Genomic DNA, 27,937 nt, shown 5'->3' with positions numbered 1-27,937 from the left:
TACGGTATTGGGCATCTCAGCAGGGTTTACCAGTCTGGCATATGTGGCAACAGGGCCTACTGGTTGATCATTCAAATGTATTAAAGCCTGGGATAGTACTTTAGTCCACCTGGACAAGGTGATTTAACCTGATAGTAATTGAATCTGCTGCTTTAATAGTCCATTATTCCTTTCTACCAACCCTGCTGCTTGCAGGTTACAGGGGAGATGGAACCTCCATTCAATGTCATATTCTTTTGCCCAGTCTTGCACATCATGACCTTTAAAATATGACCCCCAATCACTGATTATATTGGCCCCCTCCCTCTGGGTGAGGGTTCTAAATAAGCCTTTGTTTGTGTGGACACTGCGTCTGACCTAACCCAAGCTTTCCCCTATTGCCACGCAGACCAGGCTGGCACCAATAGGGCATTTGAGATGCTGAGTACAACACAGGTACAAATACCCTGGTCAAATAGACAATCTGTCAATCCATCACTGGTTGGAAACTCCAACGGATGGCCCCAGACTCCTTTGGTAGTTGCCCTGGGCATTACTTAGAGCACACAGGACGTGCTGCTACTACACTAACCAAGTCACTGTATTTCAAGAGCAATCTAGCATCCTTGGCAATATGCCATCCCACTTGGGCACTATGTTGGCCACCTTTTCTATGTACCCAATCTGCTGTATGTACTGAAGGGTCAGTTGTCAGGGCTTGTACCCAGGCCAGGGCATCAGCTTCCAGACTGCCAGGATGTGTCAGCGCCTTATGAGCCAGGACATGGAAGACAATGAGGACTGCCTCAGGCTCTTGCAGGTGAACCCAAATGTTTTTCCATCTATCCTGACCCCACAAGGGCTTTTTCATGATCATCCGCCCCTCAGTTTCCTATTATCCAAGCCATAGGGTTAATCCCTTTAGAACAACCCAACTGTCAGTGCAAAGGGTGAATGGCCAGGGCTCATGAGTGATCATCAGCCAAAATGCTCTGAGTTCAGCCCATTGGCTGCTGTGGTTCCTGCCTCTTTCCATCCAGATGGTGTCAGTGTTGGACAGAATAGCGACTCCAGTCCATGTGGACAGGTTGCCCCAACTAGACCCATCTGTATAGCAGACATCAGCAGGAATTTCCTCCACTCCCTGTCTACAGGCCCCAGGGGCTGTCACAGGAATAGGGGTGGGGCATCTGAAGGAGCTACATATTCTATAGGGCCTAACAGCACCCCCATTTCTAGAGACATGGGCTGGTGGACAGGGTATTCCTCTGCTGTATATACGCATGCCACTTAGATGAAGCGGGAGTTTGAGCCATGGCAGAGACGGGTCAATGGGACATATTCTCAAGTCACCGCTTGATAGGAAGGGAAGTTCTTACATGATATCCTGTTCCTTTCTGAGAAGCTCTACCTGGAGGAGCGCTGTGCACACTCCCAGGAGCTGTTGGTCTGTTGGGGTATATCGGGTTTCTGCCCCTCTCCAGAGCTCGAACCTGCATCCTGGTAGTACTCTGTTCTTCTGTTGTCTCTGCCACAGTGCCCAACTCATACTTTCCTGAGTCACAGCTACATCTAACTCAAAGGGTAACTCTGCTTGGGAAGTGTCCAGAGCTTTAATCTGCTTCTCTGGTATTGTTGCCTTTTCAAAGGCAGTTTGGATGCCCAGTCCCACATGTACCCTTTCTTTAGCAGGTCGTATAAGGGACAAAGGCACTGTGCCGGGTGAGGAATAAAAGTCCTCCAAAACCCCAAAATCCTTACAAGGCTTAGGGGTTGGAAAGGCTTGCACCTTATCAATCACAGTTTCTAGGACAACATGCATCTTACTGGAAGAAACATCTCCCAAAAACTTTATGGCCGTGCCTGGGCCTTGAATTTTCTGTGGCGTCGCTAGCCGTCCTCTCCCTCACAGATGTCCCAGCAAAGTCTGCAAAGTCTTCTGCAGCAGAGCTGAATCTTCACATGTTGGTATTATATCATCAACGTAATGGACCCATTTTACTGACGTGGGGAAGGAGACCAGGGACAGATACCCCTGTGCGGGGGAGGCACTCAAAAGGTGCATTGTTGCCTCTCCCACCTGAAGGCAAATTGATCTTGTGACTCAGCAGCCAGGAGTATTTTGAAAAAAGCATTTTCTGGGGCTGGCTCCATGGCCGAGTGGTTAAGTTCGCACACTCTGCTGCGGCGTCCTGGACATGGCACTGCTTGTCAGGCCACGTTGACGCGGCATCCCACATCCTGCAACTACAAGGACGTGCAACTAAGATATACAGCTGTGTACAGTGTGTGTGTGTGTGTGTGGGGGGGGGGGGTTGGGGAGATAAAGCAGAAAAAAAAAAATGATTGGCAACAGTTGTTAGCCCATGTGCCAATCTAAAAAAAAATCTGTCTCATTTAAACAAAAAAAAAGCATTTTCTAAGTCCAGCACAGCATAATACATTCCTAGGACCATGGGTCAAGGTGTCTAAGATGGTGGCAATATTAGGCACAGCCGCATGGATGGAGGGCACTACCTTGTTCAATCCTTGGTAGTCCACGGTCATCTGCCATAAGCCATCTGGCATTTTTACTGGCCCTACAGGGCTGTTGAAAGTACTATGTGCAGGGCATACAATACCTACTCAGTGCAGTTCAATTTGCATGATCAATTTCCTAATTACAACTATTCACCCTCCGTAACCATCGACGGCACTGAGGGGCCAGAAAACTTCTGAGGGTTACTATTATTAGAGTACGTTCAGTTCCAGGATCAACCAGACCCATCACCTTTTGTTTCTGGGGGACCAGTGAATAGTGAGCTCAACATGAGGTCTCTGATCACCTTCAAGGGGACTTACATAGAGGTGATCTTGGCCTGCAACCTGAACCCATGGTGTGGGAAGCACCCTCGGCAACTAGGACTGTATCCATGAGGGCTCTGCTGGAGCAGGTGGGGCATCAGGTATGGTTGGAGCAGGTGGGGCAGGTTTGAACTGTTGTCAGGTTCTAAGGCTTTCCACAGGCCAACCAACACAGCATTGAATTGCTGGTCTGTCTGTTCAGGTGCGGTCCCAGCAGCAATGAGGTCAAACCACATTTACCTCCAGGTTACTTAGAGCAGATTTGGGGATAGCCTTTGGCTTTTTGAGCTCTCTCTCTGTCTCAGGTCTTTTCTACAGCCTGTACCAGCTCCTGGGATTTGTCAGTTTCCACCAGCTCAGCAGTAGATTGCCTGACTTCATAAGGATCTTGTCCCACACCTGGGCTCAGCATGGCTATCAGTTTCCCATACCAGGTGCTGGGGGCAGACTAGAGCATCTTGGCTTTCATTCCTGCATTGAAGGTAGCCTGATCACAGCCTTCAAAGACAGGGGCAGCGATAGCCTGTCTCATTCCCAACTCCCTAATAATTTGTTGTACCTTCTCTGTAGATTTCCAGAGTCCCACAAGCCCAGGGAGATCCCCCTCTGATTTGCTGGGTCTCTTGATGACCTCCTCTATACTCACTGTCTTCATTACTTAATTACTATATCTTCTTTATAACTTGACATCTTGTTCTTCTTTAATCTTAACTCCCTCTTTCATATGAATCTTAGAGACTGATTTATCCATTTTCATAAAAAATCCTGCTTGGGAGTTTGATTAGAATTGACTTCTATCAATCTATCTAGAATAGAGTATTGAGATTTCCCACTCATTAATGTTTAAATTTATTCAGATTTGTTTATATCCATTCATAGTGCTTTGTAGTTTTATTCCTAAAGGTCTTGCACTTATCTTGTTAAATTTTTTCCTAGATACTCTATCGTTTTTGTTGATTTTGTGGATGGGACTTTTGTTTCTATTAATTTTTTTTCTAGTTGGTTAGTACAGAGGTATAAGAATCTTGCTTATTTTCCTTTGTTGATTTTTTTTTTAAGATTTTATTTTTTTTCCTTTTTTCTCCCCAAAGCCCCCCAGTACATAGTTGTATATTCTTCATTGTGGGTCCTTCTAGTTGTGGCATGTGGGACGCTGCCTCAGCGTGGTTTGATGAGCAGTGCCATGTCTGTGCCCAGGATTTGAACCAATGAAACACTGGGCCGCCTGCAGCAGAGCGCGCAAACTTAACCACTTGGCCAGGGGGCCAGCCCCCCTTTGTTGATCTTTTATCAAGTAACCTTGGAGAATGGTTAATTTATGTATCCTGTGGAATTTCCAATGTAGACAATCACGTGATTATCTAGCTACAAGTTTTTTTCTCCCATTCTAATTTTTATCATTCTTTTTTAGCATAGTGGTTAAGAACACAGTCTTTGAAATTACGTTGCCAGTGCTCCAATGCTTACTAGCTGTTTGACCTTAAGCTTCATACTCCAGTATTCTCATCTGTATAATGGGAATAATAATATCTAAATCACATATTTTTTGTGAAGATTATATGGGCTATTATGAATAAATCACTGGAAACAGTGCTGCACGCATAAATAAGCTTGCATAAAGTGGTGTTATTATCATTACTGTTATTGTTATGGCTAAAGCATTCAGTGTCATGTAGAAATGGAAGCTGTGATCACTGGTATCATTGTATTTTCTCAAAAAGAAAAAGTGCTGTTAAGCCCAAACCATTTTTGCCATGCGAGGGTGTCAAACTCTATGGCTTCTTTCAGTGTTGGATCAGATCTAAACTCTTTTCCTAACAAAATTTATTGACTTTCTAACAAATGCTCACCTGTGGGCATAGATGAATCATCAGTTAATCCAAAGGAGAAAGGTAGATTGTTCATCCATCGTAATAAGAAAATATCAGTTTATCCACCTGCTCATTCAATTTCCAAAGGATGTGGAGCTTTCTTCAACACAGTCAGTAGAGAAATTTTCTTTTCAGTCACTACTTGGAGAGTGTAATCTAACTTTTCTACCATCTAGCTGTTAACAAAAGCCTGCCTGAGAAAGATTCCATTTAGGAAAAATAAAGTACTCACTACTTTTGGTAATTTAAAACTGTCATTAAAACAAATTATATCACCAGGGTTCGCCACGTAAGCTTGGCTCATAAAGTCACCTTCATTCAGTTGCATTAAATATTTAACCAAGTACCATTTCATGAAATGACTATGTGTTTGCTGTAAAAATGTTACCAAGCATAATGTCCATTGATCAAACAGGATCTCTTATATGCAATCCCAAACGAAAATTCAGTCTAGAATTTTTAATTGGAAAATGTTGTCTCATGTAATGAAGCAGTGAGGGTTTTTTTCCTCTTCTTTTCTTCGATGTGTTTAAACTTACCATGTTCGGCCTTTGGCTGGCTGTCAGGAAGTCCAGAGCCAAGTTTAGAAGTTCAGTCACATAAACGGTATTAACCACCAGGACTAGCATTTTGAATTCCTATTTTTTCCCTCAGTCCTTATTTTTCTTTTCTGATTGACTAATCTCCATTAACCATTCCAGTGTCTTCTTTTTTTTTTGAGGAAGATTAGCCCTGAGCTAACATCTGCTGACAGTCATCCTCTTTTTGCTGAGGAAGACTGGCCCTGAGCTAACATCCATGCTCATCTTCCTCTACTTTATACATGGGACACCTGTCACAGCGTGGCTTGACAAGTGGTGTCATGTCTGCACCCGGGATCTGAACTGGCGAACCGCGGGCCTCTGAAGCGGAACATGCGAACTTAACTGCTGCGCCACCAGTCTGGCCCCACCCGTGTCTTCCTTTCGTAAGCTCATTATATGTTTTTGAAAGAGCTGTATAGGTAGTATAAATTCAGAAATTTTAAAACTTAACCATCAGACTGCCTTTGTCAAATGACTATCAAGCCATAGGAACAGTATTAAGGAAATTCTAAATCAACCACAATAAAAGCAAAACAAAAATAAGACAATGCTGCCATGAACTAAGCAGTTTTATTTCCTTTTCTACATTTGCTTATGTGAATAAACCTTTCATCTCAGGTTTGGAATAAATAAATTACATATATTTTAATACAGTTAGTTTGCATTTACAGTTAAATAGAGATTTAATTATTGAGTTAAAAATTACCTGAATTATCTCTTCCTTTAGTGGGTAGAGTTAAACACAGTGCTCATTCTTTTCTCAGATGGTATAACTATTTCTAAAATGTTAGCCTTGAGGCTTTTATAAAGACATCTTTGCAGGCAATATACATTGACTTTCTCCTCACCAGGACTCTCTTCTACTCACAGCAGGGACCCTAATTTCTTCTATCTTGAGCAAAGTTTCTTTAGCTCCCAAAGGGAAGATGGTGCAAGTTGGAGTCAAGGTCCCGTGATTAACGAACACATCTATTTCCATGTTACAACTCAAAATTGGCATTTATATTGGATGAAGTGTATTCAGCTCACAGAGGAAGAACAGGGCTTGAAAAGATTTAAGAAACAAAGAAGTCGAATTGGTTCAGTTTGGTAGTTAAAATTCTAGTCAGGCTAACAGAGAACGGACTCTGATTTCTTTTTCATCTTTTTCTCTTCTGTGTTCTTTGCCTTAAAATTATTCAGAAGATCTACTTGCAGCGATTTGGTATCATTAAGTGACTGAGAGCTCGCACCAAGAGAATCAGTCAGTTCCTTTTCCTTCCAATGAAGCGCGCCCTGCGTGTGGATTAACGCGCAAGTTTTCTCTCCTGTCTTCACTGCTCTAACGAGCTGAACCATTTGCTGAGGCCTCCCTTAGCAGACATGAGCAGCAGCGGTGATCTGGGGCTCCTACCATGTGTTATGTCTTACTGATGTTCAAAGGATCATATATTCCGAACATTGTTCAATTCATCATAGCTAGAGGACAGAACCTAGGGGAAGAATGACTAGGACAACTTTGGTACCCAGTACGATCAGTACCTACTTGGCTCCTGCTTGATTCTGTCTTCGCTTTTAAGGGAAGTAATCAGAGTGAAAAAATATAGGGAAGAAATACCCAGAAGGTTGAAAACTGACAAGCATGTTCCTGAGGATTCCTACTTTTCAGTAATAAGGCTTGCTTGTCTATCTTAGGTTAATTCACTAAATCTACTTAAAAGTAATAAAGCATTGTTTCCGTAAAAAAAAATTACAAACATGTCACTAATCTTGACCCTCTTGGTTTGTTCATTCATTCATTCATTTATAATCCAACATGTATTTGAATCTAAGTGCCACAAACTAGGGATGGGGCAGTGGGGACAACGCAGTCCCTCCACTAATGTAGTTTATACACTAGTAGGAAAGACAGGTTTTGAACGAGTAATTGCCCATGAGTTAAGTAACATGAAGTGGAAATACCAGGTTGCTATGAAAGCTTACAACAAAATATTTTAGGTTGAGTTTCTTCGAAGCAGACTCTGAGATTCTTGTGCAAGAGAAGTGCTGTCTGGAGAAACCAGAAAGGAAATGGGGGAAGCAAGAGAAGAAGGGGGAAGAAGCCAAGCAAGGGCACGCTTTCTGGAAGGTATATTCAGCCTGATGCTGAAAGGAAACTCTGGAGTGTAAATTACGCCTCAGAGTTTACCTTGAGCCAATGCAAGTAAGCTGGGCTTTCATCCCGCCACACCATCTGTCACTTGCCAAGGAGATGTGGAGCAAGGGTATGGGCTTGTAAAGTCCATATGTAAAATCCAGATACTTCCAGCTTTTTGCACAAGTGGCTTGGTGCCCTGATGACAGTAAGCTAAAGAAGAGTGACAGGTGTAGCCCACTGGAAGCAAAATTACATCAAAGCTGGGGGCAGGGCAGATGCTAAAGGGATCTGAGGGGGATCAGGGCATAACATGAACACTTTCCATTAGCGTCACACTTTTTGCATTGCTCTGATCATTTGTGTCTAACATTAAATTTACTCTACCCTGACACAGCTTCTTCGAGATGGTGATTGTCATAATTTCTAGGGAAATATTATGGGAAGAATTAGTTGTATGAGCTACAACCCTTGTTCCTGCATTTCATCCCAAGGCCATAATTGATTTTAATCATCCTTCTCCTCTATAGCATATTTTAAATTCCTGTCAATCATAGCTAGCTCTTCTGTTGGTCCAGGCGGCTTACCAGATGGGGCAACCTAGACCTTCATCCTGTGGTGGTTATGCCCTTCTCAAGGCTGTGTTTGCTGTAATTGCCCATTTCACAGCTGAAACTAGGAACAGAAGCACCAAGCTCTTAGTTTATGGAGTGATTTTATCGTGAGTAGGTAATGAGTTTTGCCAAACATTTATCTGCATGTACTGTGGTAATCATCTGATTTTTCTCTTTTATTTGGTTATTGTGGTGAGCTGCATTTGTTATTTTTTGTATGTTGAATCAATCTTACTGTCTCAGCTTGTGTTTACCAGAAGCCAATGCTGAGATGGATTTTGGGATGAAAGGTTGTTTTTAGGGATCAACATCTGTGAAAGTAAGAGGAAGGAAGCTCTGTTATTAGTCTAATCATATTTAGGATTGCTGTATCTTTATGAGGAATTGCCCATTTATAATCGGGAAATCTCCTTCTTTATATTTTATAATATTCTTTGCCTTGAAATCTACTGAATTTGATATTAATAATAGTCACGACAGTTTTCTCAGTCTTATTGTTTAGATGCTGTCTTCTTCCATCTTTACACTTTCAATCTACTTTCGTGCTTCTTTAAATTTAAGTGCATGTCTAAACCTGCTTTGTAAAAACATCTACTATGACGATCTCCCCTTTTCTTGAACAATATTTTATTTTCTTTATGATTAACAATATCTTTAGGTTTTTGGATTAATAAGGTTTATCTTTTAGAGTAGTTTTAGGTTGAGTACAAAGAGCAGAGAGTTAACATATGTCCCCTTTTCTTGTCTAATTGAATTATCTAGGACTTCTAGTACAATGCTGAAAATCAATGGGGAGAGGGGACATCCTTGCCTTGTACCTGATCTTAGTGGGAAAGCTTCTGGTTTCTCACCATTAAGGATGATATTATCTATAAGTTTTGTAGATCTTTATCAAGTTGAGGAAGTTCCCCTCTATTCCTAGTTTGCTGAGAGTTTTTATCACGAATAGGTGTTGAATTTTGTCAAATGCTTTTTCTGCATCAATTGATATGATTTTGTGATTTTTCTTCTTTAGTCTGTTAATACGATGGATTGTGTTAATTGATTTTAGAATATTGAACCAGTCTTGCATACCTGGGATAAATCATACTTGGGTTGTGGTATATAATTCCTTTTATACATTATTGGATTTGCTTTGCTAACATTTTGTTCAGGATTTTTGCATCTATGTTCATGAGAAATATTGGTCTGTAGTTTTCTGTAATTTTCTTTTCTGGTTTTAGTATTAGAGTAATGCTGGCCTCATAAAATGAATTAGGATGTATTCCCTCTGCTTCTGTCTTCAGGAGGAGATTGTAGAGAGTTGGTATAATTTCTTCCTTAAATGTTTGGTAGAATTCACCAGGGAACCTCTCTGGGCCTAGTGCTTCTGTTTTGGAAGATTATTAACTATTAATTCAATTTCTTTAATAGATATAGACCTATTCAGATTGTCTGTTTCTTTTTGAGTGTCTTGGAAGGTTGTGTCTTTCAAGGAATTGGTCTTTTCCACCTAAGTTGTCAAGTTTGGGGACACAGAGTTGTTCATAATATTTTTGCATTATTCTTTCAAGTTCCATGGGATCTCATGTGATGTCCAATCTAACACTTCTGATTCTGGTAATTTGAGTCTTCTCTCTTTTTTGTCTTAGCCTGGCTAGAGGCTTATCAATTTTATTGATACTTTCAAGCCACATAGAGGCCAGCCCATTTCATTTTTTCCCCCCAATTTTTAAGCATATGATTTTATTAAAGACAAGCAAATATGTGAGGTATACTTGGGCTACAGAGATGTACAAATATTTTTTCTTTCTGTTCCTCAGTCTCAGTAATTCCCATTGTCCTATCTTCATGCACACTGACTCTTTCTTCTGCCTGCTCAGATTTGCTTTTGAATTCATATACTGAATTATTCACTTCAGTTATTGTAGTTTTCAGCTCCAGAATTTTTTCTAGTTTCATATTAGGTTTTCTACATCTTTAGTTATATTTTTATTTGGCTTGTACATCATTTTCTTGACTTTCTCCACATTCTTCTTTAGTCCTTCGAGCATCTTTAAGATAGTTGTCTTAAAGTCTTTGTCTAGCATAGCTGCCTTTGATACCAAGCAAGGATTCAATCTGCTCACCGCAAGATAAAAGGCCAAGCAGGCAGTGGTAGAGAAAGAACTTTAATAAGCGTTAAGCTAGCAAATCAGAAGGTGGTGGACTATCGTCCTAAAAAACCCATCTTAAAGGGAACTGATATGGAAATGACTTATTGAAGGGAGAAGGGCTTGGGGAGGGGGCTCAGAAATGTCAGGTGATGGATGACCACAGAACATTGGGCACCTGTTTGTAGCAGATCTGCTAAATGCAATATTCCAGAGGAATCTAAGAAAACCTCAGTTACTTTCTTATCTGGGACAGAAGGAACAGTTTAGGCAGAGGATATAAATTTTCTACTAACAAGTTATTCTTTCCAGCACTTGCAGATTAGCTTGCCCAGGTGCAGTTCGAAGTGTTTTTCCAAAGCACATTGTGAGAATAAGACAGGGAGGGGAGCATGTGACCTTGGGGACTGAAGTTCTAAGAGTCCTCTGCACTGGGTGACTGTCTTTCATATTTCTTCATGGGTCACGTGCAGTTTGGAGGGGTTCTATGTGCTGCATGGGGTGGATCTCCAGTCTATGAGGCATGAAGCTTACAATCGGTCATTTTACCTTCCCAATGCTCCTGTGTGATGCTTAGTTAGGGGGAGGGTTGTCAGCAAGCTCTTCTCTTATCAGTGGTCCTCCTGCTGTTCTGAAAGGCAAGCTCAGAAACACTGGTTACTTTGTTTCCCATGTTAAGCTTGTGGCACAGGCACAGTTTCATCCAAAGGCAGGGAAACTTCAACTCCTTTGTTCTTGGTTTCACCATGAATTCTTTTTGAGGGACCATTTCTGTTGAATTATTTTTTCCTTTGAATGGGTCATACTTTCCTGTTTTTTTGTATGCTTTCTGATTTTTTTTCTTGAAAACTGCACATTTGAATCTAATAGTGTGGTAACTCTGGAAATCAGATTCTTCCCCTTCCACAGGGTTTGTTGTTTTTTATTATTTTTGTTCATTGCTTTTTATTTTTGATTGTTGTAGTCTGTGGCTGCCGAGAATGAGCCTGAAGTATAAACTTAAGATTTTTTCAGGTCTTTTCTGAGACTTTCCCCTGGCATACGCAGTTACTTTCTAATTTTTCCCATATATGCGGTTGTTTTTGAATGTCCTAGTCTTTAATATCTGGCTCCCAAAGGGGGAAAAAAAGAAAAACGAAGGGGGAAGGGCTCTGGCCCTTTAAATCTCCTGGAGGTCGCTTCAGCCACAATGGGAGGGGTTTGCAACAATGCGGGGAGGTACAACAACAATGGCTGCCTGCCTCTTTGAATCTCTGTCATCAGAATCCGCAATCAGTGCACAGATTGTGGGTATTTGGAGGATAGGGTCCTTTCTGCCCACCCTGGATCTCACAAGCTGTGAACAGGCTGCTCCAGGAACACATGCACAGCTGCCTGTTATGTGGCTGAGGGTTGGGGGATGGCTAGCTGCTACTGTGCAAAGAGCTGAAGTTAACCACGATTAACCACCCTTTACCATCCAAGCCCTCTTCTGGAAGTTGCAAGCCTTCAATAGCCACCAGAGTTCCAAAATCGGAACGTCAGACAGATTCTGCCAGAGCAATTGTTACATAGGTGAGGAGACAGATTCCTGATGCTCCCTACTCTGCCATCTTCCCAGAATCGTTGGGTCTCCTTTGCTATTAATCTATATATGCTGTTATATTTAAAGTGGATTTTTTGTAGACAATATATAGTTGGATCTTGTTTATTGATCCATTCTGACAATCTCTGTCATTTAGTGGGTGTTTAAAATTGGAGTTTAAAGTGATTGTTGATATAGTTGGATTAAAATCTAGCGTATTTGTTACTGTTGCCCATTTGTTGCACTTGTTCTTTATTGCTATTTTTGTCTTTTATATTTTTTCTACCTTTTGTGGTTTTAAATGAGTATCTTATATGATTCCATTTTCTCTCCTTTCTTAACATATGGATTATATATATATATATGTACATTTTTTTAAATTGGCATCTGAGCTAACATCTGTTGCCAATCTTTCTCTTTTTTTTTCCTTCTTCTCCCCAAAGCCCCCTAGTACATAGTTGTATATTCTAGTTGTAGGTCCTTCTGGTTGTGCTGTGTGGGATGCTGCCTCAGTGTGGCCTGATGAGTGGTGCCATGTCCGTACCTAGGATCCAAACCGGTGAAACCCTGGGCCACCGAAGCAAAGTGTGAACTTAACCACTCGGCCACAGGCCCAGCCCCTCGATTATATTTTTTAAAGCTTTTTTTAGTGGTTGCTCTAGAGTTTGCAATATGCAACTATGACTAATCCATGTCCACTTTCAAATAACACTATACCACTTCATGGATAGTGCAAGTATCTTATAAAAGCAAAATATTCCCAATTCCTCCCTCCTGCCGTTATTGCTCTCGTTCATTTTACTTACGCATAGATGTACATATACATGTATACTAGTGTATATATACATGTATCATAAGCATACATAATTGAATACACTGTTGCTCTTATTATTTTGAACGAACTGTTATCTGTTACATCAATTAAGATTAAAAAAAAGTTTCTATTTTATCTTTATTTATTCATTCTCCAGTGCTCTTCTTTTCTTTACACAGATCTGAAATTTAGACCTTTATCATTTTCCTTCTCTTTGAGGAACCTTTTTCAATATTTCTTGCAAGGCAGGTCTCCTGAAAACAAATTCCCTCAATTTTTGTTTGTCCAAGAAAGTCTCTATTTCTCCTTCACTTTTGAAGGATAACTTCACAAGGTACAGAATTGTAGGCTGATTATTTTTTCTCTTAATACTGTAAATATTTCACTCTACTCTTTTTTTGCTTGCATGGTTTCTGACGAGAAGATGGATGTAAGTCTTATCTTTGCTCCTCTATAGGTAAGCTGTTTTTTCCTTTGGTGTCTTTCAAGATTTTTTCTTTATCTTTGATTTCTGAAGTTTGAATATGATATGCCAATGTGTAGGGTTTTTTGGCATTTATTCTGCTTAGTGTCCTCTCAACTTTCTGGATCTATGGTTTAGTCTTTGACATTAATTTAGGAGAAATTCTCAGTCATTATTGCTTCAAATATTGCTTCTGTTTCTCTCTTTCTTCTTCTAGTGTTTTTATCACATATGTGTTGCACCTTTTGTAGTTGTCTCACTCACAGTCCTTGGATTTTTTTTGTTTCTTCTCTGTTTTTTCTCTTTGCTGTTCAGTTTTGGAAGTTTCTCTTGTTATATCCTCAAGCTCAGAGATTCTTTCCTCAGCTGTGTCAAGTCTACTGACGAACCCATCAAAGACATTCTTCATTTCTCTTACAGTGTTTTTGGTATCCAGTATTTGTTTTTGATTCTTTTGTAGAACTCCGTCTCTCTGCTTACATTATCCATCTTTTCTTGCATGTTCTCTACTTTTTCTATTAAAGCCCTTAGCATACTAATCACAGTTTTTTGTTTGTTTTTTAATTCCTGGTGTGATATTTCCAGCATTCTTCCCATTTTTGGTTCTGTTTCTAATCCCTGTTGAATCTCTTCAAAGTGTGGGGTTTTTTTTTTTTCCTTTTGGTATGTCTTGTAAATTTTTTAGTTGAAAAATGGACGTGATGTACTGGATAAAAGGTCTTTAGTACTGTAGTGGTAAGATGTGGTGAGGAGGGGAAGCATTCTGTAGTCCTATGATTGGGTCTTGGTCTCATAGTGAGCCTGAGCCCCTGCACTGTAAATTTTAGGCTCTAGTAAAATAAAAGTTTTCCTGAGGGAAGGCCTTGTTAAGAAGAATAGAATGCTCTGGCATATTTTAAAATGGTTTCTTTTCTCCTCCCTTGCTGGAAGTATGAAGAGATCTTTCTCTGATGTCCACTGTGGGGACCTGGTAGAACTCCTGGACGTAAAACTCCCAAAAGCACCCCTATGACTGGGTCCCCGGGAGTTTTAAACTCTCAAACTTGCCCACCCTGAGTGCCTAGCAATTCGTCAATTACAGGTCAGGCTTTCCTACGCTGGCGCTGCATCCTGTGGAGGTTTCTGCTCATGAATTTCTTTTCCAGTAAGTTGTGATTCTGTGTTTGTCTTTCTGTCTCCCCAATTTTGGGGGCATCAGTTTGCCCTGTGACCTCACTTCTCTGATGGATCTAAGAAGACTTGTTGATTTTTCAGTTTGTTCAGCTTTTACCTGTTATAATTGAGTGACGACTTCTAAGCTTCTTACATGTCAGACAGGAAACCAGAAGTCCAATCTCCACTTTTTAATTAGAATTCTTGCTCCATATAAGCCTCCTCTTTGGTATGTGTTTTACAAGCGGTGATGTCTCCATCCTTTTGGTTGCTTATGCCGGAACCCTCAGAGCCGTCTCTGACTCCTCCTCTCTCCCTCACATCCAATTCATTAGCAAATCCTGTGGTATTACCTTTAAAATGTATGTATTATCCCACTGCTTCTCATCATCTTCACAGCTGATTTTCTGGTCTGTGCCACCATGTTCTCCCACCTGGATAACTGCAATACTGCCTATCCACTCTTCCTTTTAGCCTTGGCCTAACTCTACGGTCTAGTCCTAACAGGGATGCTAGAGTGAACCCATTACAATTTAAGGTAGATTATGTTGCTCCTTACTTCAAAATCTTCCAATGGTTTTCCATCCTACTTAGAATAAAATCCAAAGTACTTGTAGAGGCTTACAAATCCCCCTGTTATCTTTTGACCTTTTTTCCTACTACTCTTCCCTTGCTCGCTCCTTTATAGGCACACTGGCTTCTTTCTATTCCTTGAACTCATGAATGTAACTCCACATGATGTCACTTGCACTGGCTGTCTCCCTCTCTTGGGAATGATCTCTTCCCAGATATCCACACAGCTAACCTCCTCAACCCCGTTAAGTCTTTCCTCAAAGGTCATCTCAATGAGGCCTCCTTTACCGTTGTATATAAGATTGCAACCCCACCTCGACTCTTGTTCCCTCTTTCTATGCTCCATTTTATTCTTTTTCCATAGCACTAATCACCTTTTTACATAGTACCTTACCATTTACTTTTTATTTATTAGGTTGTATGTAGACTATAAGCTCATGAGCTCAGGGGCCTTTTTCAGCTCAGTGGTGTGTCCCGAGTGCCTGGAACAGTACCTGGAATGTGGTAGGTGCAAAGTAGATTTTTTTTGGATGAATGAATTGATTATTGTAGTCTTCAAATAGATTTTTTTAAATCTCAACTGCAAAATAACAGTTCAAGTCATTTAATGTAGCAGATGAAGGCATGAGGCGTGTCTAAAAATGCCAGTGGGACTGAAATTAGATCAAACCTTTCTAGTGTCCAAAAGCAAAGAAACAAAACTGATAAACAAAAACAAAATCCCATAAATCCAATAAACACCGCCACCAGCGTACAACAGAAATCTACCCCTGGGCTGCCAGAGTATGTTTTATCACCATAACTGTTGGTTTACACTGTAAACTCTTCTACAGAAAGTGATTTCCATGGCAACATGTCCAATTTCTAGCTTATGATATGAACCCATAAAAACAACATCAGGAGCACCCCCCAAACCACAGAAAAGCATAAAAAATAAACAAAAGCTTGTAGCATGCCTATAATTTATATATACGACTATACATAAGAAAGTAGTACATTTGAACCTATACAGTATTCTCATTTATATTTATATTTATATTATTATATTATATACGATATTATATTATATATAATGATATATATTATATATATTACTAAACAATTTATAGCAAAGTAAGTACAAATTAGTAAGTACTAATGCTTTAAAAAAATTACTGTCTAATTTTTTTGCAATTAGCATTTGAAATTAAATGCTCATAGCATGCTGACACTTCATATGCAAGTGTTAACTTATGATGTCGGTTCTGATTTCCTACAGAAAGACCGCAATCCTGAGTGAAAGATCAATGGCATCCAGTGGGGATTCTCTTTAATTACCATTTCTTTCACAGTCTAAAGGGACTCTTCTGACTGGAGAAGCAACTTACAATTTATTTTGACAGTTATTTGAATTGTGTTAAATAATAGGAAGCTCTTGCACAGTACGTTTATGGTTTTGGAGAAGCAGTCTATTGAGAAATGCATTTTGTATAGTGTCAGTGGAATTCAGTGAGACTACAACAAAAGGGAGAGAAAAAAAGGGAGTTATTAGAAGATGTAAAAGTCATTTCCTTTTTAAAGTAGTGCTTTTGCTCTTCCATCACACGGGAGACTCCATTGCTTCACATTCCAGTCTTCTCGCCTGGAATGAACCACTTCTTTTTTTATTGTTAAGCCAAGCTTTCTTCTCTTTTCAATCCCTCTTCCAAAGTTTTCCAAACAGCAAATAATAATTTCTGGTGTGTGTGTGTGTATTTTGGAGCAATTGTTGTTGCAAAGGCTCATCTCTCTCCACTCATTTAGGACCAACTCTGAAATTTTTTTTAGAAGTCGCTAGCAGGTCATGTCAATTACTACCTGATGACAGACCCCATTGCTATTTCTCAAGCCTGTCACCCAATGTACCAAAGTTGAATTGGGTTTTAGAACTAAATAAGGTAGGATTTGGCACTCTTTTATATGTATGTAGCTTTCTCTGTCACACAAAGTCAGCCTGCATTGAATTCCAGTTCCTCATAAGGGTTTAATTTTTCCCCAACTCTCCCTTTCAACTTCCACTACCATAGGATTAGAGTGGAAGGAGCTGGGACAGCAGGCAAAGATGAGTAGGACACACCACACTAGGCTTAAGACTTGGCCAATGTGTCAAGCTTGCTGTGACTGGTTCCTTCTTCCTTTAGAAAAGTTATTCTGAACCTGAGTCTGCAGGCCCAGACTGGGTCTGAATGGACTGCAGTGGACTTAGGAGCCTTGAGAATTTGTTCAAACGTTTTGTGGGTATGTGACTTTAACTAGGGATTTTTTTCCAAAATACTCCAAAGGTCAATAATCATATAAAATTATCTTTTTGTCACCTCATGAAAATATATATGTAGTTTGCACATCCCACCAGTTTTATGGAAATGCTGGGAAATATCTGAATTCTACAATTTTTGGTTTAAACTGGAACAATTCTCCACTTCTACCCTCACCTCTAACACCACATCAGTACAAAGTCATTGGTTGGTAGCTAGTTACAGCAAGTGGTCATGTCTAATAATGTTTAGGAGCACTGCCTTGGAGATAGGCGGAGCTGGACATAAGTCCCAACTCTACCACTTTCTAACTAACTAGCCCTGGGCAAGTTACATAGTGTGTCAAAGCCTAAATTATAAAATGGATTTAAGAACTGTACCTATTTCATAGGGAGATTGTGAGGAATGTGAAAAATGAGTGGAAAAGTACATGCTCAAAATGCATGCTAAAGTTCATGCTTTGGAATAAAAATAAGTACTTAAAACTATATTGATGGGCTGATTGACTGAATCATCCCTTACATCTTTTCCCTACCTCTTACATATCCTCAGTAACACTCAAAAGACAGAGAGGAAATAAGAGCTGAAGACTAGATCCAGATAGAAAATGTCCCCCTGTACCTACAAAGCTTCCCAGTCCTCCCACACAGAGCAGAAAGAGAGACAGTCTGAGAACTGAGCACTAGATCTTTAGAAACATGTATTCATGCTTTATCTGCCCTTAACAAACTCAGATTCCCTGAGATTGGGCTTCTCTTTGTTTCACCATTTTTTACATGTAAAATATTGTTAATAATAGTTTTTATAAACACATTTAGCGCAAACATAGGGTTTTATTTATCTTTTTCTGCAAACAAGTACATTGTCTTATATTAAGATTTAAACAACAGTCATTGAGTTCTGATACTGTGGGAGGCACATGTAAGTATTAAATATTAAGTGTTAAAATGTTTTTAGAACAAAAGGGAATGAAATCATTTTGGTGGTTAATAGTCATTGCCTTTTAAAGGCAGGATCTTCTTTAAATGTCAGCATTATTGGGGAGCCCAGGTGTCTCTGTGTTTAAGAGAATTGGAAGGAGTTGAAGATTTCCAACTGGATAGTCCTGGCTTCACTATTCAATTGTTTAATGGGCACTCTTCAGGCCAAGCACTAAATGTCCTTGTGCTCGTGCCAGCAGCAGGTGTCTCACCCTAGCCACCGAATTCCACTGCACCTTCAGTTCTGAGAAAACTTGATTGCAGATAGTTGACTCAGAGTAAAATGACAAGTCTTGTGATTAAGGAAGAAATTATTTTCCAATTGGAATGAAATGGGAGACTTTCTTCCTTCTGACTGATTCCACCAGCATGTTATGTATAATTTCATCCTCCAAGTTAGTTTCCATGTTACCATCAATTTCTTTCGAAGTCTCTATCTTTGTCTTCCCCAGATCCTCACAGCTGTCTCTACAAACCAACCTACACACACGAGCTCAATCCCAGGTGGAGTTCCTGACTGGCGACAAAATACATCAGTCCTTTCTCACTTGGGCCCAGCCTTACCCACCTGAGTCATGTGACTCTGCAGCCAATCAGATCCAGAGATTCAAAATACAGGGGCATGCCTTTGGACCTATTCCTTAGGGCTACACTTTTTAAAAAATTTTCCATCTTTGTTACCACATCTCTCTCGAGACTGAAAGCTATAATTGATGATCAAATTCTAGTTTAATAATTTGTCTAATACAGGTTTTCATTGTAATATATTTGGATACTATGTTATGGAAGTTTTGAGCATGTTGGATTGGATTTGAAATAAGGATATAAATCAGATTAAACTTCAGATTTTGTTTAGTTCATATCAGTTTAGTTCGAATACCCAGATGGGGACTTTTTATACAGATGGCTAGACAGCTCTCTTCTCTCCTTCCTTCTTCTCCTGCTCTAGCTGCATCACAGATAGATGATATCAAATTGTCGGGATGGCTCACATTCCTCATCAGGCAGGCCTGGTACTATGAAGCTATGAAGTCACAGATGGCACATCCATGTCTTGAAAAATCGGTCTTACAATAAAAAGAAATAGATGCCTTTTATATGGAGGGGTTGCCTTCCTTTCAAAGAGAAAACTCCCAGTGTTCTTCATGAATTTTTCCTTTTTTTGGTTAAATGTTACAAGAATAGGTAAGATCTTTTCACGTTCTTCAGAGGGCTCCACTTGTATATCCATTGCTAGCATAAATCGAAAAGCTGAATCCCCCAGAGACATAATAAAAAGTAACATAAAAAAAGAAAAACATGGCACATGACCGCAGGAGTGTCAGGGTGTCACTCTCTGGGAAGCCACAGATTGAGGGGAGCATGCAGAGCAGGGCAGGAGCTGAGCCACGGTGTCTGCCATCTACCTCTTCAGATGGTCCTCTTGGCAGCAGATAAGGCATCAGTGAGCTGAGGGACTCTAGGACTTGGAGTGGGCAAGTTCCCAGGCTCTTTTGGTTCCAACACCAAGATCAAAAGATAGGGGAATCAGCACTCTTTGCCTAGGCCTTCCAGCCTGGTTTATGATACATCTACAGAGCCTCGGGGATTTGCTAGTGGAATGCCGTGGCTCTCAGCACGGGTTAAGAATCAGAACTGAGAAAGCAAAAAAGCTTTTTTGGTCATGAAGTTGCTGGTTTATTCCGGTTCTTCTGGGAACCCACCTGTAGCAGGAACGGTTGCTGCCTAAAATCAGTAGTTCTTAAATGTTCATGTGCAGAAGAATCATCTGAGTAGTTTCTCAAAACGGGCCTCACATCCAGAAATTCTGATTTGGTAGCTCTAGTTCATGGCCCACAAATACGTATTTTGAATAAGCACCCTGAGTAATTCTGACCTCACGGTCTAGAACCAGTTTGGAAAACACTGAGAAAGCAAAACCCGTGTGCTACGGCTTATGGCTCAGTGGCCTCATTTCTCTTGGTTTAGGTAGCCATTCTGGAAAAGGGACATTTTTTAAGGTACAGATAATGGAGGACATAGCTCTGAGTAACCCAAGAAGACCATCTACCTGCAAACTGTTTTCTGACTTTCAGAATAAGCACATGAATGTGGCTCAGTTGGTAACGTCATGGACATAGGTCAGAGGAATGCTATTATAGCACCTTGTGTGTTTGCTAGTACTGATCTGTCTTCCTAAGGAGCTCTCTCCATCACTGGATCTGGAAAAGGAGCCTTACCTAGGAGTCAGGAGACTTAGTGTCCATTTCTTCAAATATGTGTGAAATTGAACACGTCATTGCACTGATCTGAGTCCTAGTTTCCTCACATGTAAAATTAGAAGGTTGGTACAGATCATTTTAAGATTCTTCTAAAATCCCGTGTTGTATGTGTATGTGTGTGAGTGTGTGTATTTTCTTTTTATGAATTTTCCTGAGTACCTAAAAGAAAGAGTAAGGGCACTAATATTCCTGCATTATTGCCATGTCCTTGTTGTCATTGTCATTATTTTCTTCCCCCAAAGAAGAAATTGTATAGTGCTTGTAAGGTCAAGAAGTGACCTCACAGCTGCTAGAGAGAAAAATCTTTGTTTTAGATTTAGCAAACCCCATCATCTGTTTGACAATTTTCTTCCCCTATTCCCATTTGGTAGCATATATTTTGTTTTTTCTCTGGACTTGGTTACCATAAGCCTATGTATTCAGAAGATAGCAGACTACAATTGGAAACAGTATAACATAATTGCTAAACGTGCAGATTCTTTGGCCATAAAGACCGGATACAGATTCCTGTTTCTAAAATTTATTGGCTATTTAACCTTGGGAAAATGGCTAGACCCCTCTAAGTTCAATTGCCTCACCTCTGAAATGGGCATAATAACAGTAACCACCTAGCAGAGCTCTTATGAGACTTGATTGAGATAATGCCGTAAACAACTTAGTGCAGTGCCTGGCATACAGCAAGAGCCCAATAAATACTAACTTTTAGGATATGCCAGAGGTTCTCAATGGCATATCCTAAGGAATCACCTTGGAAGCTTTTAATACATTCCGACGTGCTCCACCTGAGACTTAATTAAATCAGTATTTCTGAGGATAGAGTCAGGGCACAGGTATATTTGGCAAGCTTCCCAGGTGATTCTGTGTGTGGCAACGGTGAGAGCCTCTGGTATTTGCCAAGTGTGATACAGAAATTAGAGCAGAGAGGATTCTTTTGGCCTCTCGTGTACATGTGACTATTAGACACAGTCAACACAGCTGATACAGACCTCCTCAAAGAGGCAGGAGAGAAGCCTTCGGTAATCACTATGGTGTCAGTCCTTAGCTAGACCCTGGCTGTGCCCCAGAGGCCAAGGTCATTCTGTGGTAGCAAGAAAACAAGACGTGTGTTGGAGAATCTATTTTAGCCTGTAGAGTCCAACATATTGCTCTGAATTTTGTGATCTCTTGTTTTGAGAGGACTTTTCACAATCCTTTCTGGTTCAATTGCTATTAGAAAACACAGCACAACAAAAAATAATCTATGGAAGGCATAAGAGTTCTATAAGGAAGGTGACATTTTCCATAGGGTGAGGGAAGATGGGTTTGGACTTTTTGAGGGTTCAGTGTGGTTTTTCACTGGTTGTTGGGCCCCTGGTCCAACTCTGAGCCCAGGATAGGCCCAGTGGTGCTGATTAGATTCGGGAAACGTTCCCTCAAGTGAGGGCCGTGACGGGCTGCTTTGGGGAAAGCTCTGGCCTCTACTGCTATGACCATAACTGATTTTTAAGTTTGAATTTGTCTGAATGGACAAGTCAAATGCCAGAATTCTTTAGCTTTCAAAGACTTGTGGCTACACTTTGCCAGGGCTCACCTCAGAGAAGATCTGTTCCTGAAGCTCTGACGTGAATTCAAATAAATGAAAGGATACCTTTTGCCTGGAATGGGCTGAATGAGCACATACCCACTGAGGTAAGACCATTGACTACATAATGTACTCTGATGGGCTCCGATGGCCCCTGTTCACCCAAGGAGGCTCCAAACATTTCTGTGACAGGCTCCAAATTTATGCATTCCCTCCTTAGTCGGGGGTGGGCTTTGGAGTGGAGGGAAATAGAGTACTTATGGATACCAAGAGACCAGAAGTGAGTATTGCACAGTGGATGAGCAGTGAGAGGACAATAAATGTCCAGAGCGGGCAGAGTGGAGAAGGACAGAAGTGCGGAGCCATAAAGCTGCTTCACACTGTCCAGTGGACTTCTGGTGTTTTACATTCCCAGCGTCCAAAATCGGACAGTATTAGGGCACTTGTCCCCACTCTTGACTCCTGACACAGTCATGGTTTGGAGGTACTAATGTAACTCAAGACGGGCCTATCAGAGTCCTTTTTTGGGACTGACATAAATGATGAACACCAAATGCTGATGCTGACCGGCTATTACCACAAAGAGAGTACACCTTAGAAGGAAATGAACATGGAAGGAGGAGAGAGAGGGAGGGAGAAACCTGATGATTCTACGTGCCTGAAGCTGGCCCACTCCATGATCTTCCCAACAATGTGAGCCAGTCAGTTAGCTTTTTAGCTAAGCTAGGTGAGTTGAGTTTCTGTCACAGAATGTTCCAATGTCATCCATTTCACAATTTTGACAAGAATTGGCCCTCCATAAGGCAGGAACAATCGAATTTTTTCCTCAGCATTATCTTGAATGGGCTGTCTCTCCTAAGAGGAAAGTCCTTGAGCAGTACAGTTCATCCAGAACTATTCCCTTTGTAGGCGTTTTTCTATGGTCTATTCCCCACATTTATCCTGCCCCCAGTGGATTGAAAGCTCCTCAGTCACATTGCAGATTTAGACCCAGAACACCTAAACTCAGGGCCTGATAGAGCCCTCATTCCTGCCTACTTTCATTCTTTTCAGCTGAGGCAGCTTCCTCAGTTAAATGGTGCCTTGGGACTGGTGCTTGTGTGAAAGGTGGAGGAGGGCAGAATCAGGACTGGAGCAGTCGGTGAGTCTGATGCTTAGAAGCCCTCTCTGACCTCCCTCTTCACGGGAACCCGGTGCTGACACTGTGTGGATCCAGGAACTAAAGTAATCCATCAGGGGCATTTCTCTGGGGGTAGAGAGGGTTAGAAAGAGACATACCATAGATTATTGTGGCTAGATAGAGCTAATTGGATGCTTTAGAAGAAGAGCAGTGAAAAAATATTTTAAAGGAATTGGACCCACCCTTTCACAAGGAGCCTGGTGCTGGAGTGGGTGGGCACTGTTGCTGGGGATTGATTTAGAGAGGCATGGTTTAGAGGATGCAGCTTTCTAAGCAGTCCTGGCCAGGAAGAGCCTTGGGAGGAAATGTCAGATTAAGAAGTAACTCTTAACCAGGGGTGATTTATCCCCCAGGGGACATATGCAGACATTTTGGCTGTCACTACTGGGGAGGGGGTTGCTACTGCCATCAGTGAGTAAAGGCCAGAGATGCAGCTAAGCATCCTGCAGTGCACAGGATAGTCCCCACAATATCTGGTCCTAAGTGTTAACACTGCTGCAGTAGAGAAACTGGGCTAAAGTCATTAGTGACACCTGGGAGACATGAGGCGCTCAAGGACAGAAAGACATTCTTTCCAGAGTGTCAGAGGTAGGATTAATGCCAGGACCAAGCAAGAGTTTGTAGTTAGGGAAAGAAAGTGTTAAAAGGAGCACAGAGGTGCTGTGATGGCGGTGAGGCCTCTGTGTGGGTTGGTCTTATGTGGGAAGGTTGAGCTCGCTTAAAGTTCCAGAGTAGAGTTTCTTTCATTGTTTCATTTACTTAACATGCTAAAGTAATTCATACTAAGGTAATTCAGTAAAGTAACTGTGGACAGAGCCCACTTTTCATTTCCCTTCTGTATCCTCAGTGCCAAGCACAGAGTAAACTCAATAAATGGTTGTTAATTGAATGGAAATAAATGGAACGATGTGTCACAACTTCTATAAAACACCTATGTATTTTATTTTTACATATAAATATAAGGATATTTACATGTGTACATGCATATATGTTGTCTTGCACACATAGTTAGGAGGCATAAAATCTGAGTGATCACCTGTGCATTTATTAACTATGAGTCTAGAGTAAGTCACTTAGACTGAATAATCTTAGTTTCTTCATAAATATACAAAAAGTATAATACTAATATTGATATTACAAGGGTTTTCTTTAAACTTTTAAAAATTGAGATATAATCACATGGCATAAATTTACCTTTTTAAAAAGGACGTCAGTTGTTTGTAATCTATTGAAAAATTTGTGCAGTTATCACCACTGTCTAATTTAAGTATGTTTTTCACCAGCCCAAAGGAAACCCTTTACCTATTAGCATGTACTACTGGGCCTTATTTCCCCCATCCCCTAATCTACTTTCTGTCTCTATAGATTTTCCTACTTGGGACATTTCATATAAACATAATCATACAGTATGAGATCTTTGGCTTCTTTCATTTAGCACAGTGTTTTCAAGGTTCACTGATGTTATGGAATGTATCAGTAATTCATTCCTTTTTAAAGCCAACTAATAGTCCTTTGTATGGATATACCACATTTTGTTTATATATTCATCAGTTGATGGGCATTTGGATTATTTTCACTTTTTGTCCGTTATGAATAATGCTGCTATGAGCTTTTTGTGTGGACATATATTTTCTATTCTCTTTGGTATCTAACTAGGAATGGAATTAGTGGGTCATATGATAACTCTATTTTAACCTTTCAAACAACTGCAAACTGCTTCCCAAAGCAGCTGTAGCTTTTTACATTCCCACCAGCAATGTATGAAGGTTCCAATTTCTCCACATTCCTTGCAACACTTGTTATCATCCATCTTTTTGATTACAACCATCTTAGAGTGGATGACGTGGTATCTTGTTGTGATTTTGACTTGCATTTCCCTAAAGACTAAAGATGTTGAACAACTTTTCATGTGTTTGTTGGTCATTTGTATGTCCTTTTTGGAGAAATTTCTGTTCAAGTCCTTTTCCCATTTTGTAATTGGTCTGTTTGCATTTTTGTTGTTGAGTTGTTACATGTATTTTGGAGAAATTTATTAAAAAAGAATAGCTGACGTATAATGTGATGTTGGAGTTACTTCAGTTGGACACAAGTTAGGAGAGGGGGCATGTGGCCAGGAACACCATCTAGTATAACCTTTTCTTGTTGGGCAGAGTCACCAGCCATCCTATAGATGGCTGCTCTTTGGGTCAGGGTTTGGTCCTCATCCAAAGAGCTGTGATCTTAGGATCTAAAGCATGGAAATCTATGTATGAAAATTAACTAGCTAAATTGTCTAAGGAGATGTTTAGAGGTGGCAGGCTCTCAGGGTGTAGGTGCAGCCCAATAATGATAATTTTTTGAGTTTTGATTTGCCATGTGAGGAGACTAGTACCCAGAGATATGAAGATTTTAGCTCAAAGTTACACAAGATTTAGTTTTAGAACCAGACCTCCTGACATCCCAGTTCAGTGTTCATGTCCACACCATCATGTCACACAATTTCCACTGACGTCAAGAAGATTTAAGAAACAACATTCTAGTTCATACAAGGAATTTGAATGAGGCTTTGGAGGTTGTTAAAATAGAGATCTCAGAAAGAGAGACTGTGTGAATCATTGCTGTTTGGTGCTAAATTTAATGGAAAGAAAATTTCATCAATGTCACAGACAAAATAGTTACACTATGACCAAAGGGAAGAATTTTTTATCTCCTAATGGCTCTGTGACTGCCTCTCATTGGGGTCCAGCATCTCTTCAGGTCAGCATTTTGTCCTTTACTCATTGATGGTCCATTGGGGCCATCAGGGCCTGCCCTTTTTTAGCTCTACTCTTGTCTCAGCTATGGCAGATGCAGAGGTGAAACTATCTTCCTCTGCCTTTGCTGCAGAACTGTCAGGAACTCTGTCAACTAAAAGGAGCTGGGGTTGGCCTGCCTCAAGGACAGGGATTCATAATTTAACGTCCTCATCCTAGGTTTCATGACCTTCCCTATTTTAGGCTCTTGAAGAGTTGAACTCAACACTCACTTTTTGTCAGACCTGAGAAGACACATGCTATGGAAGAAAGGGCATGACCTGGAGTTCGTTCTACCGCTTACTATCTGGGTGTCCTTTGGCATGTTATTTTGCACTTCTGAATCGTTATCATGGGGATAATAACATCTATAATATTTTGAGGGTTAAACAAGATAATACATGTGAAAAACCTAGACATGTGTTTGGTATGTATGGGTAACACAATATTTTTTCCCTTCATCCTTGTAGAACATCAATTTGTGAAAATTAATTCTCCCACCCATTTTCAAATGCAAAGTAAGGAAGCAGTTTAAGTGTTCCAAACCTGCTCAGGATGGGAATATTTTCATTTATTTGTTCTTGGGTAATGATATGATGACTCAGTATTGTCCTGGTTATGTTGGCAGTTTTTTAGCTGATATTAGGGCTGAGCTGAGGCCAGAGAACAAGGATAGGAAGACAGGAAGAGAAGACGAAGCAACTTCAATCCATCATACAATCGGGGATCACAGTGAGAAATAAGAGCAGACTCAGGGCTCAGGCCCAAATACAGCAATGCAACATTCCATGCCTCCTTCAGGAATTATTTATTGAGCACTTCCTATGGGCTAAACACTGGGTGGGCTTGGCGCTGGAGCTATAGTCACACACAAGTCATGGTTTATGGTAGATTAACTGCTAAATTGACCCCATTTTCCACTCCTCCCTGTATCCACACCCTTTCCAATGAGACCTTGAAGCTGCCTCCTTCCTGAAGTGGAGAATATTTTTCCACCCTTCGAATCTGACTTGGCCTTGAGACTGACTTAGGCCAACAGAATGCAGCAAAAGTGATCATGTGCTAGTTAGTCTCAAACCTAGGCCTCAAGAGGCCTTGCACCCATCCCTGCTCTCTTGGAATCCTGCCTGGTTGGTCTGTGCTAGAGGATGAGAGAACATGTGGGGAGAAATAAGGGACCCCATCCCATAGCCAGTGAACTTCCAGAGCAAAGCTGCTGATTGCAGATCTCTAAATGAGTCCAGCTGAGATCAGAAAAATTGTCAGGTGGCTTGTAGAATCAGGCACTGTTGTCTCAAGCTACTAGTTTTGGTGTGGTTTTTTATGCAGTGAGAACAAACTGACCTAGATTTCCTGACCTCAAGAAGCTTAGAATCTTGTAGCTGCAGAAGCCAAACTCAGGTTTGCAAGAAGTTACGATAACTTCTCAGAAGACGATAGAAAGCCATGGTCAAGGACCGGCTGTTAGGTGTGACCAAAGCAAGGAAGCATGTACAAGTCAAGTAAAGATTTACTCCTCTTTCACAGGAACAGGAAGCAGAAAATTACCCTAAAAGAAGGAAGGTTAGAGCATGTTATTAAGTGTCCTTTAGCGTGTGCTTGATAATATTCTTGCAACCAGGAAGTGCCCATGGGCATAATTTCAGAACTGTGGCCCGGGTCTCAGAAGTTTCAGGAAGTGAGTGCTGCTCTCTCTAGTGTAAGTCAGGCTTCAAGATCTGGAGACTTTCTCCATGAGCTTGCTTTCAGAATATTCAACAAGTTCTTCTTTGAAAGAACTTAGCACATTTTAAATTAATTTGTGAGGCAGCGTATTTTGATCCTCATGATAGTTCAATATAAACACCAGGTCTATTCCAAATACGGCCTGATTTCCTAGTAATATGCCAGATACTGTGGCTCCTCTTGAATTCATGGAAGGACCTGGGTGCAGTAGACTTCCAGGGAGCAGTGTCCAAAGCCCCTTGTCATACCCCACCCCATTGTGATAAGCAGAGTTCCGAGAATAAGCAAGTGGCTGACTGAGCCTTAAGAAGATTTTCATTTTACGGAGATTTTCATTTTTAATTGTGTTTCTTGTTGAAGGATTTAGAAAATAGCAATTTCAAGGCTCAAATTTCTCTTTCACCTGAATGTGAAATTGCTTTATACTGTATTCAAATATTACTATTACTGCTGCTACTGCTACTCTTGCCACTGTTACTCTAT

At 40.7% G+C, this 27,937-nt stretch overlaps 1 long non-coding RNA gene across 2 annotated transcripts in view; it reads left to right on the top strand.

The window, feature by feature from the left end:
* The first annotated feature begins 11,361 nt into the window (after nt 1-11,361).
* The window catches only part of LOC103546249 (uncharacterized), a 63,815-nt gene continuing 47,239 nt past the window's right edge, over nt 11,362-27,937 (top strand). For both annotated transcript variants that reach the window (XR_011526531.1, XR_543644.2), the window contains exon 1: nt 11,362-11,691. This is a non-coding gene — a long non-coding RNA (uncharacterized lncRNA). The remainder of the gene's footprint in view (nt 11,692-27,937) is intronic.

The sequence above is a fragment of the Equus przewalskii genome, chromosome 14 (assembly GCF_037783145.1).
Source record: "Equus przewalskii isolate Varuska chromosome 14, EquPr2, whole genome shotgun sequence".
Lineage (NCBI taxonomy): Eukaryota > Metazoa > Chordata > Mammalia > Perissodactyla > Equidae > Equus > Equus przewalskii.
The sequence above is the reverse complement of the archived record's forward strand: the minus strand, read 5'-3'. Positions and strand labels throughout refer to the sequence as shown.